At 27.0% G+C, this 12,054-nt stretch overlaps 1 protein-coding gene across 2 annotated transcripts in view; it reads left to right on the forward strand.

The window, feature by feature from the left end:
• LOC127280005 (uncharacterized) overlaps nt 1-12,054 on the forward strand; it is a 152,967-nt gene that overhangs the window by 37,709 nt on the left and 103,204 nt on the right. The gene's annotated exons all lie outside the window — the stretch shown is intronic.

Here is a 12,054-nt window from a genome sequence, read left to right on the forward strand (position 1 = left end):
AATGAAAATTTTAACTCTTGGAAAAAGGGGTGGAATTTTTTTTTTTTCTTTTTTTGTTTCTTAAGGAAAAGAGATTGGAAAAAAAAAATTTTTTTTAAACAATGCGGTATATATGCAGTCAAAACTTAATTAACATCTTATCTGTTTTATTATGCATAATATGGCGCAATGCCAAAATTGCATACAAGTCAGTATAGGTTGTTTCATTCTCATTAGAATTATTCAAGGGGGTTTGTTAAAGGAAGAAAGCATATAGGGCTGCCAACTTTGAATAGAAGAACACAAACCAAGGCGATGTTAGAGTCGTTGAAGAGAATAATAGCGGGAGATGACACAAAATTCCCTTGATTTATTTGCGAGCGCGAGAATCGTCATTGCAAATCTGTTTTGAATTCTTCCATTCAAATGGATCTTTATTTAAATTCATGAGACGCGATTTCAGAATTTACATTAATATTATTATTATCATAGCAATATTTTATTATTTACTACTACTACTATTATTATTATTATTATTATTATTATTATTATTATTATTATTATTATTATTATTATTATTACTATTATTATTATTATTATTACAAATGATGATTATTATTATTATTATTATTATTATTATTATTATTATTATTATTATTACCCAAACTATTGATTTCTTAATTAAGAAGAGAAAATTTATGTCTGATTAAAAATCACTTTTACTACTAAAACAAAACTCAGTTATTGCGAAATTGTTCCCCTGAAAGTGCCCCCTGGAGGTTCTATCAAAATTTCGCTGGAACTTCCAACGTAATTCCGTCGGAATTCCATCGGAGTTCCAAAGAATTTCTGATGGGATTCAGACAGAATTCTAACGGGATTCCGATTAATTTTTTTTTCAAAATTTTTAGAGTCCTAATTCCGTCGGAACTCCGTCGGAATTCCATCGGAAATTCTTTGGAACTCCGATGGAATTCCGACGAAATTATGTTAGAAGTTCCGGTGGAATTCTGATAGAACCTCCATAGAGGGCACATTTCGGGAAATCTTTTCAAGTGGACTAACTTTTAAATTATTGGATATGACTATAACCGATTTTTACTACTGATTCTCAAATTATAGAAATTAAACAGTTTTTGTTTAACTGTAATGTTCTTTAACTATTGATTTTTAAATTACTAAAATTTAGAAAAATATATATGTCTGACTAAAAGAAATTTTCACTACTGATTTTAATATTACTGACGTTGAAAAAAATATGTCTGACTAATATCGATGTTTACTACTGATAATTTTTTTTTAACTATTTAAAAATCAGTAGTAGAAGTCGATTTTAGTCAGATATAGATTTTGAAAGTCTAACTAAATATTTAATTGTACTACTTGTAATATTAGAAAAATAGAAGTCAATGTTTGTTTAATTAAAAATTCCATCAAACTTATATTTTTATAATGTTATAAGTAGTGCAAGTTGGTTATAGTCAGACACAAGAAATAAAATAAAAAAACAGTTTAAAAAAAGGTTAAAATTATTCAGACTTATATTTTTCTAACTTCTTTAAGTAGTACAAGTAAATATTTAGTCAGACTTTTCAAATTTATGTCTGACTAAACTCGACTTCTATTACTGATTACTAAATTATAAAAAAAAAATTATTATTTATTAACAAAACAGTAATTATGTATTTATTATAAAAAACAAAAATAAATATAATTACATTTTTTATATTCAAATATACATTATTGTGTCATTCGCCAATATTTGAAATGCGAGACTTTAAGAGTGAGCGCGAGAGAATATTCAAGTACTTTTATGTGAAACTGTTTGCACGGAAAATGGTAAAAATTGCACAAGTTTATTGCCTTTACAGTTTTAAAAATAGTTTGGAAATAAGTAGGCTGTGTATATGTTGTACATAAATGCAAAAGTGTGTTCCTTTTAAACTCGAACGCACAAAAAGATGTAAAAAAAAAAAAAATTGTAAAATGGAGTCTCGCATGGGAGCGTGTGAAATAAACTTTCCCAACGGAATCTCACCTTTTCCCCTTCATTCAACCCCCCCCCCTCCCCTCCTTCTAAGAACTGAAGATCTTGAGCTTGAAATAAGGGCAGGAAAACTTTCCAGATGGGAAAGAGTGAAGAGAAGAAAGAGGTGGGATTTCAGTGGGAGAGGTGATTGTAGCACAGACTTTACACTTTTTTCTAGACGTGCTTGGAATATAAAATAACTTTTGTGAAAAAAAAAGTGCACAAAGGCAGACGGGAAAGGTTAATAGTCGATGCTAGATTTAGACTGTAAAACCTCTCAACCTTCACTACTCTCACCCCACCCCCCATCCCCCCCCCAAAAAAAAGGAATTCAAATGTAAACAATCTTGGATTGAAAAAGCTTTTAATTTTGTATCGTATCGGTGGTAGTTGAAATTAATCGATAAAAATTTAAATTAAAATAATAGTAATTTATTTACTTTTAATAAATATATTTGTTTTTTGTTAAAATTGTTTGTTTTTTTTTTTTTGGTTAAAACCGTAAAAAGCTCGTTATATAAAATTAATTAATAATATTTTATATTAATAAAGTAATGAGAAAAATTGTACATGAGTATAATATTAATAAAATGTTTTGGAGTATTGATATAATAATAATGAATGATTCTTTTTTATGTTTCAGGTGAGTCAGAGTAATTATTGATCATTTAATTGCAACATATTGGTAATGTAGATTTTATATATGTTTTTAATTGTTTAAAAAACTTTATTATTTCTGTTTCTGTGAATTTTTATTAGAAGTAGAAAAAACTTTTTTTTTACTTGAGTTTTATTTTAAATTAATTAAACTATACTGTATTTTTATTCTACTTTCACTTCAGTTTCACTACATTTTCACTACACTTTCACTTTTACTATGCTTTCACTACACTTTCACTTTTATTATCACTTTCACTATAATTTATATCAATCACTTCACTATCACTTTATTTTAACTTCCTTTTATTACACTTTCACTTCGCTTCTACTTTCACTTTCACATTCACTTTTTACTATCATTTTTTACAACATTTCACTATCACTTTACTTTCACTTCGGTTTTTACTAAAATTTCACTACACTTTTACTACACTTTCACTTTTACTATACTTTCACTACACTTTCACTTTTACTATACTTTCATTACACTTTCACTTTCACTACACTTCACTACACTTTCACTTTTATTATCACTTTCATTATAATTTATATCTATCACTTCACTATCACTTTACTTTAACTTTCTTTCACTACACTTTCACTTCGCTTCTACTTTCACTTTTACTTTCACTTTTTACTATCACTTCACTATCATTTCACTATCACTTTACATTCACTTCGGTTTTTACTAAAATTTCACTACACTTTTACTACACTTTCACTTTTACTATACTTTCACTTTCACTACACTTTCACTTTTATTATCACTCTCACTATAATTTATATCTATCATTTCACTATCACTTTACTTTAACTTCCTTTCACTACACTTTCACTTCGCTTCTACTTTCACTTTCACCTTTTACTATCATTTCACTATCATTTCACTATCACTTTACTTTAACTTCGGTTTTTACTAAAATTTCACTACACTTTTACTACACTTTCACTTTTACTATCGCTTCTCTATCACGTTACAAAGTCAAAGTGGACTCAAAGTAAAATGATAATAAAAGTGCTGGTAAAAGTGATGATGATAGTGAAAGTGAAATGAAGGTAAATTAAAGTTACAGAATAGTATCACAGTATATAATACAACATTGAATTTAAATAGCATCAATTTGATTTTTAAAAAAATGTTTTTTTAAAATAATTTTTTTAACAAAAATTTTTATTTAAAGTTCCTCTAAAATTACATAAGTCAGTCAAACAATGTTATTATTTTAACATTTTAATACAATAACAAGCAACACAGAATATTATAAATCCAAAGAACTTAACTTGTAAAATAGACAGAAGCTTCTTAAGGGCTCTATTAAATATGATAATTTAACCACGAACCTGGACAATGATGAGACTTTGAAAGTTATGATTCAAGCAAGTTTGTACAAGGAACTCTATCGTCTCGCATAATACTTTTCTCTTAAAGTAGAAGCGCAATGCGTCGCAAATGCACATGCATAACTTGTCCTTGTTCATATACCCCCCCTCTCTCTTTTATATATATATATATATATATATATATATATATATAGTACAAGCAACACACTAACAAAAGTTCACCTATATGCATACCCATTCCCTGAACATAAATCGTGTGAATATCTCTTGGAGTTTCCTGTTCCCAAATGCTCTTCTCTCTTTACTCATGAGCAAAGGGTGTAAGGCATCAGTTTAGTGAAAGTATGTTACATACCCTTTACTAAGCTTGAAGATATACTTTTCACCTAGCTCACTTCTTCTCATGTGTATATATATATGAGTGTTACGACTTGTGCGTGTATATATATATACAATATCAAGGTACGGACCTGTCGCTTGAGAGCCTCAAGGTACAGCCTCAAGATCATAGATTAAGCAGAGACTCTCTCTCCAGCTTCCGTGCGATATGCCCTCCACCTCCTTCTACCTTATTCAGCACTTCTACTTTAACGCGTATACACAAGACCCAAGCAACGATATATAGATGGCATTTTGTACCTTATCTAAAAACCTCTTGTTCTTGTTTTCCAATCTTGACGAAAGATATATATATATATATATATATATATATATATATATATATATATATATATATATATATATATTTGTTATTTTTAGATTTATCGGAAAATAATTTTTGTCGTGTAGTTTATGTATAGAGTTTCTTTTTTCAAAAAAGTTGATATTTTCTGTGAAATAAGACTTTTGAAAGTAATTTTTCATTTATAAGATAGTTGTATTAGAATTTTTAATTCGAAAGAGTGCCAAAAAGTACACTTTTTCACATAGTATACAGCAATCGTCAAAACAGTGCTGGAAAGTATATTTTTCTTCATAGTTAGCAGCAAAGTTTGTAGAAACAGTGAAGAAAATTACACTTTTATGTACAGTATGCAAAAACCATAAAAACAGTGCAGAAAATAATTTTTTTTTTTTAAAAAATGCAGTAAAGTAATAAAAATAGTGCAGAAAAGTGCCCTTTTCCGCATAGTTTACAGCCACTATAAAAACAGTGCAGAAAAATATATTCTTCTTAATAGTATGCAGCAAAGTTATAGAAATAGTGCAGAAAAGTATATTTTTTTTCATATAGTATGCAGTAAAGTTTGTAGAAACAGTGAAGAAAATTACACTTTTATGTACAGTATGCAAAAACCATAAAAACAGTGGAGAAAAAAATATTTTTCTTTATAAAATACAATAAAGTAATAAAAATAGTGCAGAAAATTACACTTTTCCGCATAGTTTACAGCCACCATAAAAACAATGCGGAAAAGTATATTTTTCCGCATAGTTTACAGCCACCATAAAAACAATGCGGAAAAGTATATTTTTCTTCATAGTATTGCAGTGAAGTTATAGAAATAGTGCAGACAAGTATACTTTTACGTATAGATTGCAGAAATCTTGAAAACAGTGCAGAAAAGTATATTTTTCTTTATAATATGCAGAAAAAAAATATGAAAACAGTGCAGAATATTACACTTTTACTTATAGTATCCAGCAAAGTTATGTAACAGTGAAGAAAAGTATATTTTTCTTTACGGTTTTTTTGGTAGCTGCATAGTATGCGGAAAAGTGTACTTTTCTGCACTGGTTTTTTAAAATAATTTTACAGTATTATGTGAAGAAAATTATAGATTTCTTCACTGTTTTTATGATTGTTCCATATTGTACGTAAAAGTGTACTTTTCTGCACTTTTATCACTTTGCTGTTTATTATACAGAAAATTGTACTTTTCTGCACTGTTTTTGTTACTTTGCTGAATACCATGCGGAAAAGTGTATTTTTTCTGCACTATTTTTATTACTTTTCTGATATACTGTGAAGAAAAATATACTTTTCTTCACTGTTTTTATGATTCTTCCATACTGTACGTAAAAGTGTACTTTCCTGCACTGTTTTATAATTTTGCTGCATGCTATACAGAAAATTGTACTTTTCTGCACTGTTTTTGTTACTTTGCTGCAATAGTACTTTTAAAACTTTTTTCTATTATTAAACGCAAAAAAAAAATTTAATAATAAAGAATTTCTACTTCCTCATTTCTAATTACCTTTTTCTTTATAAATTATTCCTTTTCTTCATTTTTAATTAATCTACTTTTCATATAATGATAAAAAATTAAATAGATTAATTTCCAATATTAATGATATTAAAATTTACAAAGAATTTATTTTTAAATTTATAGCCTTCAATTTTTTTCCTTTTAAGTTAAAAATAATATCAAAAAGAATAGTTGATGTTCATTATTAAAAACATTTAAAATTCACAAAGAATTTAGATTTTTTTCATGAGTAATTAATTATTAATTATTTTTTTTTGTCTAAATTTTTTAAATTTAGATAAATAAAATATTTACCAAAAAAATTCTTTTTTTTTATCAAAAATTCATTATATTAAATAAACACAATGTTATATTGGACTAAGAGTTCTCTTTATTGTTTTTTGCGATAGAAAGGAAAGATAGTTCCTTTGAGATTCATTGTACAAAGATTCCTTTAGGAAACTTTATGTTGAGAAAGAATTCTGTTCGAGAGGAAAGTAGAAAAAGTACTTGATTTTACAGATATTTTGAATGTGTGTTTTGATAAGATATCTTATATTTTTCAAAAGACATCCTCTACTTCAAAAGCAATCTTTTCAAATGATATAATATTTTCTCTTTGATCAAAAAAAAAAATCTTTTTTTCATTTGATTTCTAGTTTCTTTCATAATTTAATTTTTTATTTATTCTGTTTATATATATATATATATTTTTTTTTCTCAACTTAAAAATTTATAATTTTTTTCTCTCTTTTTTTCTTATATTTTATTTCTAAATTGATAAATGTATTTTTTTTTTCAAGATACAAAATCAAAAGAATAGAATTTTCAATATTTTTTTGTTTTTCTAAAATGACTTTCAAGTGGACTGGAAAATTGTAAAAAAAAAAAAAAATTATAAAACTGAGTATAATTAAACGGTCGCTTTCGCGTAGTAATGGAAAAAGTTAATTACCAGACTTTTTTTTTTTAATTTTGCATCTAGTGATAGTCCCGCGAGTTAATGTAGTCGAGCGTTGATGAGTTTCGTCGCCTTCGATAATTACTGTTTTACAGTTGAATTAAAACTTAAAATGAAAAGTCTTGTTAACCTTTTATTCAATTTATCTATTGTAAAAAACAACTTCAATAAAATACCATAAGCACTATTTACTACTTTTCAAACATTGTTTTTTTTTTTATATATAAATACTCAGTTTCTTTTATATAAAGTATGCAAATCAGAAATTTTTTTCCCTAAACATTTGAATTTTTATAATAAAAAAATTTTTTTTAACCATTTTTTTAAATTATTAATTAATTATTAATTTTTTTAATTAAGGACTGGAGGGAAATTTTTGCAAAAGTCACACTTTTTGTATAGAATATAATTTTTCAAAGAAATATTCAATTGGGAATATTGTTTCGTTTATTGTAATTGGAGGTCTTTGTTGAATAGTTGGTTGTTTAGTAAAGTTAGTTAGACTGTTTATTGAATTACCTTTTCGTATTGTGGGGATGTATATATAGATATAGATATATTTAGGTGAATTTGTGAAACTCGAAACTGGGAAAGTTATCCCCGGTATCGTTGACCATCTGTATCTGGAGACTGAATATGATATACAGTGGTATGTATACTCTTGAAATCCGAGGCGTAGAAACTTAACTTTAAATAGCACTCGAGGGCTCTCAAATCTTATGTACAAGTTCTTAGCTCGATGATAACCTCTTCTTATATATCTTGACTTTAATACTCGATTCACGAGCGCTAGTTGAATAAATACAAAAGATTTTATTATTATTCTCAAGAGGCTATTAATATGTTTTCTAAAACCACTATTTATAATTTAAACGCAAAGAATTTAACATTTAAAGCGAATGTAAAAATACAAAACATTCTTTAATTACAGCAAATTTTGTCTATTTTTTGATGCCGTATGGCATTTTTTAAATATTAAACATGGGGTACCACAAATGTTAAAACAAACAACCTTCAAAATTATCGAAAAAAGTAATATTTTTTTTAAATACAAAGTTAAAACTTATTTTTTAAAGTAAAAATCGATTATCAGCACAGAAATCTACATTATCATCTGATGGTAAAAACAGGAAAATGATGGTATAAAAATTACCGACATAGAAATCTTCATTATCGACTAATGGTAAAAGCAGGAAAAATGATGATATGAAAAATTACGGACATAAAAATCTACATTACCGACTGATGATAATGAGGAAGATTTTTTATTTTAAAGTTTGTTTTATCATCAGTCGGTAATGTAGATTTCTATGTCGGTAATGTTTTATATCATTTTCCTGCTTTTACCATCAGTCGATAGTGTAGATTTTTGTGCCAGTAATCGATTTGTAATTAAAAAAATAAGTTTTAATTTAAAAAAAAAAAAAATTACTTTTTTCGATAAAATCGAAGGCTTTTTTTTAAACATTTGTTATCCCCCATGTTTAATATTTAAAAAGTGCCATACGGCATCAAAAAATAGACAAAAAAAGGTGATATTCCTCCCTTTCTCTTCTTTTTTTTACATTTTTATATTATAAACTTATTTCGTTTATCTGAGCAAAAAAGAAAAGACGACGAAATAAATAAATAAATAAAAAAAAGCGACAGACGAGCGAGTAGAATTGCATTTAGAACTTTAAAACTTCCTTAAGGAGATTAAAACGTTGAATTCTGTATCCTGAAGTATTTCTTCATCAAAGTTATTCCCGGGGAAAATAAAATAACAAAAAAAAAAATCACTGATAAAAGTTTTCCTTTGTAAATAGCGAAAAAAAAGTCAGGGGGCAAAAATCTATTTCGTTTCTCGAGATTTCGACTAAGAGAATTATATATCCCATGAAAAAAAAGAGATAGAAAAACTGCAAGTGGCTGTAAAATATCAGTCGAGGTGTAAGCGCCACCTAAAATACTACTTAAGCTGGCTTAATTCGTTGGCTGCAAGTATTATACGAATCTTTGTTAAATTCTCGACCTGGAGAGCGAGAGAGAGAGAGAGAGAGAGAGAGAGAGAGAGAGAGAGAGAGAGAAAGATGAGAAGTATCATAATTATGTTTATCAGAAATTTTGCGCTTCAAATTATTATTCGTCTTCTTTCGATTTTTACCATTTTTTTTTTAAATTTTAAAATATTTTTTTTAATATTTCAAATTTTATAATTTTAAACAGAAATAATTTTTTATTTCAAATATTAGAAATAATTTTTTAATTTTAAATTTCATAAATAGTTTTGAATTTTAAATTCATTTTAAAATTTGTTTTATCATCAGTCGGTAATGTAGATTTCCACGTCGGTAATTCTTTATATCAATATTCTTCTGCTTTTACCAATAGTCGATAATGCAGATTTCTGTGCCAGTAATTTAAATTAAAATATATATCACATTTTAGAAATAATTTTATATTGTAACAGAAAAATATTTAAATATTTTTATTTACAATTATAAATATTATAAATTTTATAATTTAAAAATTTTAAATTTCAGAAATTGTTTTGTATTTTAAATTTCAAAAATATTTATATATTTTTATGAATTCTAATTTCAAAAATAATTTTGCAATATTAAAATTTTTTAAAATAGGCAAAAAAAATTTTAAATTCTCGAAATCGTAAAATATGAATTGAAAAAATTCGATGAATGTATGTTGCGATTAAAATGATTCTTAACTATGGCTAAATTCTTTACTCTCCTTCTCTCTCTCTCTCTCTCTCTCTCATTTTTTTGTGAGCACAATTTCTTCTCTCTCCATCCCTTACCGAATCGCGTTGGTATCTTTATAGACGAATGGAGCAACTGAATCGCTTTGGAAGATTATCCGAGAATCCGGAAGCGAGCGCGCGGTGACGGGTACATAGCTGTAAACGACATGAGTGTAAACCGTAAAGGACGCGATGGTCAAAAAAAAAAAAAAAAAAAAAACTTTTCCCCCACGTTGAAATAGATCCGATGTGCTGAAAAGTAATTTTACTCCCATTTCCATGGGAATCGTGCCAGTTTTATCGATTTACTCACATGTCCTACTCGGCTGCGATCCATAAATGTAAATAAACCTTGTTGCTTGCACAGCCACTTTTATGGGGCAAAATCTCTTTCCATAAAATCGCAACGTTCCTTTAAAAAACTATTCTGTATCACAAAATCTGACCTATAGTGTGCTTAAATTTTTCTTTTATTTTTAATACAGAAAAAAATTTTTTTTTTTTTAAATAATAATGGTACAAATTATGTACTATTAATTACAAAAAAAAATTTTTTTTTTCAAACGCAAATAATTTATTAATTTTTTTTTTTTAAATAAGTAACAAATTGTTAAGAATAAATGATAAATTAGGAATTAAATTAATTATAATTATATAATTGAAAAAAATTTTCTAAGATAATTTTTATTATTTAAGAAATAAGAAAAAAAAAGATGTGTTAAAAAAAAAAATGAATTGATACGTTCCTGGGCAGAAGGCCAGGATTCGGACGAGCCTCAGAATAGACGAGGATAGAACACAAGGGGTGGAGCTCGTCTCTTACGATAAAGGATTGACCCAGATACACGTGGAGTTGTGACTTGAGCGTCTGAGAAAAGGAAGTGACTTTCCTTGCAGCTATCGAGCTTGCAACTTATAATACTTTGTATTTGAGATAGGGAAAATGTGCCTTGACTATCGCCAACGGCTCCATTTCCGGTTATATTCCTTTTTACTTTCGATCTTCACTTATTATTATTATTTTCTCTATTTTTCCATATCTTCAACAACAACAAAAAAAAAAAAACAATCTCTTTACCTTCCAAATCGTATTAGGAATCTATCTACTCTTTCTCTCTGAGAAAATGGGAATCAAAATAATCAGATTCTATTTTTTATCTTTGTTCTTCCAATTTTATTTTTTTTTTTATACCTGATGTTTGAAATTCGATTTTAAATAACGTTGAAATGATTTTCTTAAATAGTTTTTTTTTTAAATTATAGTGTCATCTATGTTAATTTTTCTCCCTGGAGTTAAAAAAAAGTTCCTAGAACTTTTTAGGGTTTAAAAGTGTCGTTTTACTCCCTAGACTTAAAAAAGTGTCTTTTTACTCCCTAGACTTAAAAAAGGATCGTTTTGATACCAAGTGTTAATAAAAATCTTTCTTCTATGATTGCAAAAGGGAATTTTACTCCCTAGGGTTAAAAAATAATAGCTTTTCTCTCAAGGGTTAAAAAAGTATGGTTTTACTCCCTAGGGTTAAAAAAGAATATTTTTTTCTTAGAGTTAAATAAAATATAGTTTTTACTCCTTTGGGTTAGAAAAAGAATAGTTTTTCTCTTTAGGGTTAAAAAAAAGTATAATTTTACTCTCTAGGGTTAAAAAAAGAATAGTTTTTTCTCTAGGATTAAAAATGGGTCGTTTTACTTCTCTAGATTTAAAGGTGTCATTTTAATTCCTAAGATGAATAAAAATTCTTTTACTATGATTAAATATGTCAAATTTACTCCCAAGGGATAAAAAAAAAGAATAATTTTAATATTTTTTTTCCAATTAAAGAAATAAAAAAAAGTTACAAATTTTTTTTTTCAAAAAGTAAAACTTGAAATAGTTTATTAGTATTATTTTTTTTTTTTTTGAAACGGTGATAAATTTTCATTTCTATACCATCTTTTACTTCCCATCTTCATTATCTTCTTGTTCTTCTGCTTGGCGAACTGCTTTACATCGAGTCAACGAAAGTCTTTCTCCAAGTTTTGTTTGCTCTCTGTTCTTGAACTGATACGAGAGAAAGAAAGGGAAGTAGAATGATTTACAGAAACAATTACGAGTACAGTCGACTGCGACCTGATCTTTAATGAGATGCGAATTAATTTACTCATCTTCTTGTACCTC

Source organism: Leptopilina boulardi, unplaced genomic scaffold (genome assembly GCF_019393585.1).
Source record: "Leptopilina boulardi isolate dan_hultmark-lab unplaced genomic scaffold, ZJU_Lbou_2.1 LbouV2_229, whole genome shotgun sequence".
NCBI classification, from domain to species: domain Eukaryota; kingdom Metazoa; phylum Arthropoda; class Insecta; order Hymenoptera; family Figitidae; genus Leptopilina; species Leptopilina boulardi.